A 9,805-nucleotide genomic window follows, 5' to 3' on the forward strand; every position below is an offset into this window, starting at 1 on the left:
CGTTCTTTTGAGATGAGTTATTGAAGTAACTATCTCGATTATTTTCATATCCACGGCCACGACCACGACCATTTTTACGTCCACGTCCACGTCCTCGACCTCGTCCACGACCAAAATCTTGTCTATGCCTTTGATTTTGGTTTTCATTTTTAACAACGACATTTGCTTCTGGAAATGCCGTTGATCTAGTGGGTCGGGATTGATGATTTCTTACTAACAATTCATTGTTCTTTTTCGCCACAAGAAGACATGCGATGAGTTCAAAATATCTCAAAAATCCACGCACTCTATAGTGTTGTTTATATTCGATGTGTGGAAAGTGAAAAATGTTTTTTCAAGCATTTCCATTTCAGTAACAAAATGCCCACAAAATTTCAATTGCGAGACTATTCGATACATCGCAGAATTGTAATCACTGTCTTTTTGAAAGTCTTGGAATCTCAATGTATTCCATTCATCACGGGCGTTCGGAAGTATACTTCCCTTATATGCTCAATTCTTTTTTTCAGCCCTTTTCATAAAATCATTGGGTCTTTTTCTGTGAGATACTCACATTTCAATCCTTTATCAAGATGTCTACGTAAGAAAATTATAGACTTTGCCTTTTCTTGTGAGGATGATATATTATTTTCTTTGATGGTATTACTTAGACCCAATGACTCAAGATGCATTTCTACATCGAGAGTCCATGACATATAATTTTTTCCAGTGATATCGAGCGCAACGAATTCAATATTTGCCAAATTTGACATGGTGGTACTAGAAAAATAACAATGCATTTTATTAGTTAATTTATATTAATATGAAAATAAAAAATAAAAGAAGAACGAAGATTACAAGCATGTGTACAAATAAAAAAAAAGTACGTGGTGAAAAATCACCGATAAATAAAAGACTCGTGAGCATGATAACCATAATAGTTATAAAAAATAGCCTTAAAAATGTCATCTTCTTCTTCTTCGAAAAAAAACGAGGAGAAAATATTTTGAGAGAAAGAGTGAATTTGGTGTGATTGAAATGAGTTTGAGTGAACATATTTATAGGCCAAAAACTAGCCGTTTTGTTACCGTTTGTGACCGTTGGGGGTAAGAAAAAAATGATTATGTGTTGAATAAAAATTTGTGATAATCATGCGATAGATATAATGATAATCATAATTAAATAATTATGTATATCATATCACATTATTATAAGATTGGTGCCGTAGACATCCTTTTATATAATATTGTGAAATTATACAAATATAGTTAGTATAAAGTCAGATATAGTATATCATATCACATTATTATAAGATCGGTGTAATAGACATTCTTTTATATAATATTGTGAAATTATACAAATATAGTTAGTATAAAGTCAGGTATAGTATATCATATCACATTATTATAAGATCGGTGTCATAGACATCCTTTTATATAATAACATGAAATTATACGAATATGGTTAGTATATAAATACAAAATATATATCATATCACGTTATTATAAGTTCGGTGTCATAGACATTCTTTTATATAATAACATGAAATTATATATTAATATATACACAATAAAAATATATAAATAGTAAAAATGAATATTCTTAATTGTTGAATATGTTTGCCTTTTCCTTGTGTTTGGGAGCTTTGGAAATTATACAGAACCTTTGAGCGGTCGTGCTGATAACGTGTTGTGAAAAAGTAAAAATTTATGGTATAAAGTAAAAACTTCAAAACTCAAAATATATCAAACTCTACACTTCACAAATTTTTCTCTCTCAATTCAATTGTGATTTTATACACAAATGGAGAGACCTATTTATAGATCTCATTTGGAGATTATTTCAAAAATTAAAACATCATCATCTACATCATCACACACTAATTTTCAACATTTTACAACTCAATATTCAACATTCAATATTCAACTTTAAATAATAATAATAATATTATTATATTTTCAACAGAGTCTAATTATTTATTTAAATATATTTTAGATATTTTAAGTATAGATACAGCCCTAATATTATTTATATATATTGGTAGTTGTCGTTGTATTATGACGAACGTACAAAGAGTACATAGAGAGTGACAAGAAAATATTTATGAGATGTGACATGTTCTTGTAAAAATTCTCTTTATTTTTTTGATTTCATGTATGGAAATTTGCAGCAATGGCAAGTGGACGTAGCTCTCACATCGAGAGTGAACCACTATAAATCTTTATTGTTATTTTTTGTCATCTTTTATCGCTCTCAGTAATCAAAATCTAGGACCATAAAAATGGTACCAAAGCGTCAGGTTGAATTTGAAAGCGATGGATAGCAAAGAACATTTGACACACAGGATTGAAAAATTTGATGGCAATGATTTTTTTTATAATTCAAATTGAGGACTATCTGTATGGTAAAAATATGTATATACTATTTGTAGAAAAGAAACTAGAAAAGGTTTCAGCCGCTGAATAGAATCTCCTTGATAGACAAGTAATGGGTGTTATTCGATTGACACTGACAAAGAACGTGTCTCATAATGTTGCAAAAGAGAAATAAACTTTGGTTCTGATGAAAGTTTTGTCAGTTATGTACGAGAAGTTTTCTACAGATAATAAGGTATTTCTCATGAAAAACTCTTTAATCTGAAGATGGATGAAGGGGCTTCTGTGACAGCACATCTGAATGAGTATAACCTAATTGTCAATCAATTGAATTTGGATGAAATTAGTTTTTTTTTTTTTTTTTTTTTTGCGGTTGGAGGAAATTAGTTTTGATGAAGAGGTTTGTGCGCTGAATCTTTTGGCATCTCTGCCAAACAGTTGGGAACTTATGTGAACTACGATTCATAATTATTTTGGAAGTGAAAACCGAAATTAAATGATGTAAGAAATAAAATTATTGCAGAATAGGTTCGTAGAATTGATTCTAGTGAAAATGCGGTATCAAGTTCTGCCTTAAATATTGAAGTCATGGGGGTAGAGGGAATAACATAAATTCTAATCGGAACATAGGCAGGACATGATACTCATCTGATAAAAATATGGAGTGTTGGAACTATAGGAGACCATACGAAAAATAATTGTACGAAACCAAATAAGGACAAAGGAAACGACAACACTGCAAACGTGACAACTGATGAGATTCAGGATGCAGTAATTTTGTCTATTGACGGTCCTGTTGATTCTTTGGTTTTGGATTCAGGTGCGTCATTTCATACGATCCTCATCGTGAAATGGAAATTTATGTTGCTGATAATTATGGGAAATTATATCTGGTTGACATAGAATCTTTGGATATTGTGGGTATCAGAGATATTTTTTTGAAGATGTCAAACTGGATTGTGTGGAAAATACAAAAGTTGAGACATATACCGAAATTGATGTGAAATTTAATTTCGGTGGGACAACTTCACGATGAAAGGTGTAATATTACCTTTTGTCATGGTGTGTGAAAGATTAAAAATAGTTTTATGGTTGTTGCACGTGACAATAACACTGGAATTCTTTATATGACTTTTAATTGTAGAGATATGATTGTTATTGTTGATAATTGTGTCAATTCAGATTTATGGCATTGCAAACTCATACATATGAGTGAAAAGGAAATAAAGATCTTTGTATTGAATGATAAAATGCCAGAAAATATGTTTATATTCAGTTTATGTGAAAGTTGTTCTTGGAATCAAGAAACTAGTCAATTTCTCTAAATCCGTGAAAGATCATAGATAAAGAAAATTGGACTTGGTGCATACTGATGTTTGGGGGCCTTCACCCATGAGTTATCTTGGAGTATCTAACTATTATGTGACATTCATTGATTACTCTACCAGGAAGGTATGGGTTTATTTTGTGAAAAATTAATATGATGTGTTTGATACTTTTAAGAAGTTGAAAGCCATGGTAGAAAATGAGACGAATTTAAAAGTAAAGTATTTGAAGTCTGGTTGGAGGTGAATACATAGCTGATGATTTTAAGCAGTATTGTTTTGAGAATGAGATTAAGATTATCAAAATTGTTAATAGAAATCCTCAACAAAACAGTGTGGCTAAAATAATGAATAGAACCTTGAATGAGCGTGCAATGAGCATGTGGATTCATGCAGGATTGTTTAAGGTGTTTAGGGCTAATTCAATCCATACAAAAGCTTATTTGATTAATTGGCATCCCTAAGTGCCTCTAAATTACAACATACCAGAAGAGGTTTGGAGCGGCAAAATGGTGAATTATTATTTTCTGAAAATATTTGGTTGTTTCTCTTATGTTCTTGTCGATGTTTCTATTAGAAATAAACTTGATACTTAGTATAAAAAATATTTCTTTACCGGCTATGTTGATACTGTATTTGGTTATCGTTTCTGGAATGTAGTAGCCCGACTACTAATTTAATTGATCTAATTCCTAAAACATGATTAAGGAGTTCTTAAATGAGTAAAAAGGGTGGAAATTCGGATTTAGGACGTTTGAAAATAGTCAGGGGAAGTTCCAAGTGTTCAAGAGTTCAGACGATCTGAACTGACTTAAGCAAAGGGATCAACTTCCGAACGCTTCGGAAGATGGATTGGGAGTTCGGAGGCTCCGATGAGATCGAACGATCTGATCGCGTTCGAATAAAGAGTATGAAATATGATTTGACTAGACCAGGAGATCGAACGATCCGATCAGCTGCCGGAAGCTGGCAAGAAACGTGTTTGGAGGGGGTTGATTGGCAGAGATCTGACGATCCAATCTCTGAGATTGGATCATCCGAACTCTGCCTATTTATAGGGGCCGAGAGCTGCCATTTAAAATTATCACTTCCAACTTTCCTCTCTTGTTTTATACTAGCTTTTTAGGGTCTTTTAGGCGTCCTACTCGAGGGCCAAGGGGCTACGGAGTGTTGCCGGAGTATTAGCAGAGATTTAGCCAAGTTTTGAGGCTATCTCCATCAGTGAGCTAACGACGAATGTAGGTTTAGCACTAGACTCAGATTAGCTTAAGTGAGTATCTATTAGTCTAGTTAAGGATTTTAGAAGATAAATAGTGATACAATGATTGTCTACTTATAGGCTTGGACTAGATGGCTTGTATCGCTAGGGTGCTTACTTTGAGGTACGGACGTACTATCCGAGATATCCTGGTTGAGTATGCTTGTTCTATATTTGCATGTTTTATATGACATTACTGATATGTGCATATATTATGTCACGGATATTATGCTGCATGCATTACAAGTTGAGCCTTTATTATTGATTATAACCAGTAGAGTCGCTCAACTTCGATATATTTGTGGATGGATGCCATGGTTTTGGATTCGGATATGTCAACGGTTTATGGTATGGGAGCCACCTCCTGATGCGACTGCCCAGTGTGCTACATACCATGGTGTTTTTTACTGGGCAGTGTTCTATATAGGTTCCCGGTACCCTTCACTTGCATTTGCACTCATAGAACTTGTATACTCATGCTTTCGTACTGAGCTTGTTATGCTCACGTCCTCGGTTTTGTTCTGGACACCCCATTTCATGGGGCAGGACTAAGGTTGGACGGACCCGGTGGTAGCGGTCGTTGAACTGCAGCAGGGTGGATTGTATTGTACCAGGTTCTTGTTGTTATGAGATTTTAGTATTATCTTCGATGGGGTTGTATTATGTTGTAATATTTGCAGTTTTGTTTTCAGATCGGTTGTATTCTGCCGATATTTTGTAAGATGAATTATTTAAGTTTCCGCTGGATTTTTTGATTATTGCCTTTAAGTTTAATTGCATGCTTTAAGCTTTGGTTAATTAGTGATTATGGGATGGGTCACTACATTTATTGGTATCAGATTATGCATTGAAATTTGGGATCTAGATAAACAGTCTTGAGGTTTAAATTCTGTTACTTTTTCCAGATGGCAGGACAAGGAGATGAGAGTCATGGGAGTATTGGTGGTCATTGGGGAGACGATGAGGAAATAGAGCAACGTCGGAGGCACCATCGCCGCAGGGATGAAAGGCACAAGTTCAACTTGCGTAAGTTTGTGCAGATGGCTCCTAAACCATTAGAGGGCGGCGAAACTCCGGAATTTTCTTAGAATTTGCTAGAAGGGATGGAGACCTGCTTCGAGGTGTACCGTTGCACTGATGAGCAGAAGATGCAGGCTGCCAAATTCCTTCTTCAGGGAAGCACTCGCAAGTGGTAGATGTCTACTTCCGCACCTTTTATATCCGATCGAGGTTCAGATACGTGGAATGAATTTCGTACAGCATTCCGAGAGATGTACTTTCCTGCAGCACTCCGACAGGCAAATACGAATGAGCTGATGAATTTGAAGCTGTGCAACATGACTAGGGGTGGGAAACCGGGTCAGGTAGTTCGGGTTCCGATCGGACCCGAACCCTTCGGGCGCACAAATCGGGTTTGGGTAGTAATAGAACCATACTAATATTAAGTCGGTTTGGTTTCGGGTAGTAAACTGATAACCAAAATACCTGATCGGGTACCCGACTACCCGACTACCCGATTATTATTATTTTATTTAAAAAATATATAAGTTATATGGGCTATAATTGTTTTGGATTTTGGAATTGGATAAACTGAGAAGCCCATTAGTTTGGTGGAAAATATGTTGTAACTTGGCTAGCCCTAGAGCGGCAGAACCGCAGACACAGTTGTGGATATGCTCAGAAAACACACGTACAATGATGAACTGGAACAAGGCCGGAAAATCTACGTGGGCGGGAAGAGAGCCGTGACAGATGGCATCTTCAGATTCAGCTGCGGTGACGAGAGGGTGGCAAAGACCCGGGACCAGCTGTTCTAAAAGGCGGTGACACCCAGCGACGTAGGTAAACTCAACAGGCTTGTTATACCCAAGTAACACGTCGAAAAACACTTGCCTTCACAAACTGGCAACAATTCCGAAGGAGTCCTTTTGAATTTCTAAGACATGGCAGGAAAAGTGTGGAGGTTCCGCTATTCATACTGGAACAACAACCAAAGCTACGTGTTGACCAAAGGCTGGAGCAGATTTGTTAAGGAATTTTTTTAAAGAAACAGGTAATCCGAACCCGATTCGACCCAAAACCAACTTTATCGAGTACCCGAGATAATCGGTTCTGTTTCGGGTAGTATAAAACACTACCCGACTAGTTGGGTACCCGACCCAAACTATCCAAAACCCGAAAACCCAACCCATGCCCACCCCTAAACATGACTATCGATGAGTACCAGCAGAAGTTCTTTGAGCTGTTACCTTACTGCACGTATGTTACCAACAGCTCGGAAGAAAGTATGATATGTTCTTGCAAGGCCTTAAACTAGAGATTTATGCGCAAGTATCTACCAACGACGATCCGACGCCATACGAAGTGTTGGTGAACTATTGCCGTCAAGCAGAAAACACTCTCAGGAGGAACATGAACTTATATTCTTCTTCTTTTCGACCAGGTAACTCTTTGGGGCCTAGAGCCCAATATTTTTAAAAAACCTGGTGCATCTTCTTCTTTAGGATCAGGATCAGTATCGGGATCTGGAGGAGGTGTATTTCATTTTGAAAAGAAGAAGAGTCCGTGTGAGAATTTTAGGGGACATCATCCTACAGACCGTTCCGTGGAACGAGTGGTGCTTGTTTCCGTTGTGGCCAGATGCGTCACATAAAAAGGTATTGTCCGCATAATGTTGGAGGATCTTCATCTGGTTCAGGTTTGCAGGCATCAGTTCCACAAAGAACATCAGGACAGTCAGTTGGAAGTACCAACCAGAGGCCACGTGTTCCAGGCCAAGTTTTTTATCAGGTTCAGAAAGAGAATGAGGAAGTTATCGCAGGAACATTTATTTTGTGTGGAATTCCTGCTTTTGTTCTCATAGATACATGTGCATCGCATTCTTTCGTTTTGGCACGTTTTGCTAAGCGTCATAGATTGTCGTACATATACCTAGACTTAGTACTGTCAGTGTCTACTCCGACTTGTCATTCGGATCTGGCCAAGAGTTTAGTATTGAGTTTTACTTTAGAGTTCGAGGGCTCTGAGTTATTAGAGAATCTTATAATTCTAACGATGGAGGACTTTGATTGTATTTTTGGTATTGATGTTTTGACCTCTTATAGAGGTACTGTGGATTGTTATCAAAAAGTTGTTCAGTTTCATCTGGTTGAGGGCGATGTGATATAAATCTACTGGCAAGAGTACCAGGTCAAGTAATAGTAAAGTGGATTGAGAGTCCAAGTATCGATCCCACAGGGACTGTTGTCAATTCTCATGAATTAATTATTTTACTTAATCTAGACAAAATAATAAAAAGCAATTTTATTTAAATAAAATAAGAAAATAAAATAAAAACTACTTAAGAAATAAGAATTAAAATAACTGAAGATAAAAATAATTAAAATAAAGACAACCAAGACACACGTAGGTACCGAACAAATCATGTAACATGTAGTCGATTCAGGACTCAGATTTAATCTTAATTCATGGGAATTCTCCTAATTTGTTCAAAGGACTATTTCTAGAACAATCAAACCTATTCAAATATTGATGAACTAATATTTCGTAATTCTAACCAAATTTGAATGCATTAAATATTTATGAAAATTCAGTTTAAACCCAAACCGCACACTGAAACCGAATTCTATATCTAGTCGGTTTTACAATATGTTGATTATCAAAGTGATCGAAATCAATACCTCCTCTGTCGACTTGGAATCGATTAACACGTAAGCAAACAGTTGATCAAACTATTCACAAGACAAATATAAATCTTACAATTAATAAAATAAAATCAACTCTAAAAAATCCCAAACAAACATCCAAGTTTTCTACATAAATTTGTTCGGCTCAATCCCGTCGTCTTGGTTGAAAATAAACTACTCAATAATTAAAAAAAAAATTCAAAAATAAAAATAAGAAGAAGAAGAAGAAAAGAAAAGAGAAATCTTCTCTCCCAAGCCTTGTAGCCGCCTCCTCTGTGTTGTCTGCCTTTTGGAACATCCGAACCCCACAAAAATATATCTTCTATATATATGGTCCGAAACACCTACCGATTAATTTCCTTTCAAAACAAGGACTTTTTGGAGTAAATCTGACGCCAAAACATGCATGTGCACGCGGAATAGGTCTCGCGCGCACGCAGAAGTAAAATACAGAGGTCTGAAACAGCAACTCGCACGCGCGCGAGATCATTTCTCGCGCGCGCAGTACAAATTTCTGCTCCGAGCGATGATTTTGAAAAATTCATATCTCAAGATCTAGCCGTCGGATCGAGCTGAAATTTGGACAGAAGCTTCAAAACATCGTGAAATTCAATATGAACAGTCGAGATCGGATTTTGATCTATCTAAAATTAAATTTGATTTTTTGAACAAAGCTGCTCTGTAATTCACACTTCAAAAATCCATTTTCCTACAAAATCAACCCGAGGAGTGAAATACACAAGCATGCACTAAAACACATAAACATACATAAAAATAATATGAATACACACAAAATATATATAAAAATAACACGAACTAATGCATACAAAATGCACTTATCAACACCCCCATACTTAAACCTTGCTCGCCCTCGAGCAAGACATGCAAAAACAATATGCAAACAATGATATAAGTAAGAATGAATCATGAACAACATAGCCTCCGATAAGTTTCAACTTCAACAACTAAAAACCACATAAACTTCTGATTTTTCACAATACACTGTCAGTTTAACGTAAACGTGTGTGTGTGCCATGTCATTCCAGCTTCATGCAACTTCAAAAGACTCTATCGTAAGAATGCTTAGCGACCTATGACAATTCAATGCAAGTATCACAATCCAGCACTCCATCATCTCAACAATCCCAAACAAAAACATGAACTTTCTTGAGATTAATTACG

This window comes from Henckelia pumila, unplaced genomic scaffold, assembly GCF_033568475.1.
Source record: "Henckelia pumila isolate YLH828 unplaced genomic scaffold, ASM3356847v2 CTG_461:::fragment_3, whole genome shotgun sequence".
Lineage (NCBI taxonomy): Eukaryota > Viridiplantae > Streptophyta > Magnoliopsida > Lamiales > Gesneriaceae > Henckelia > Henckelia pumila.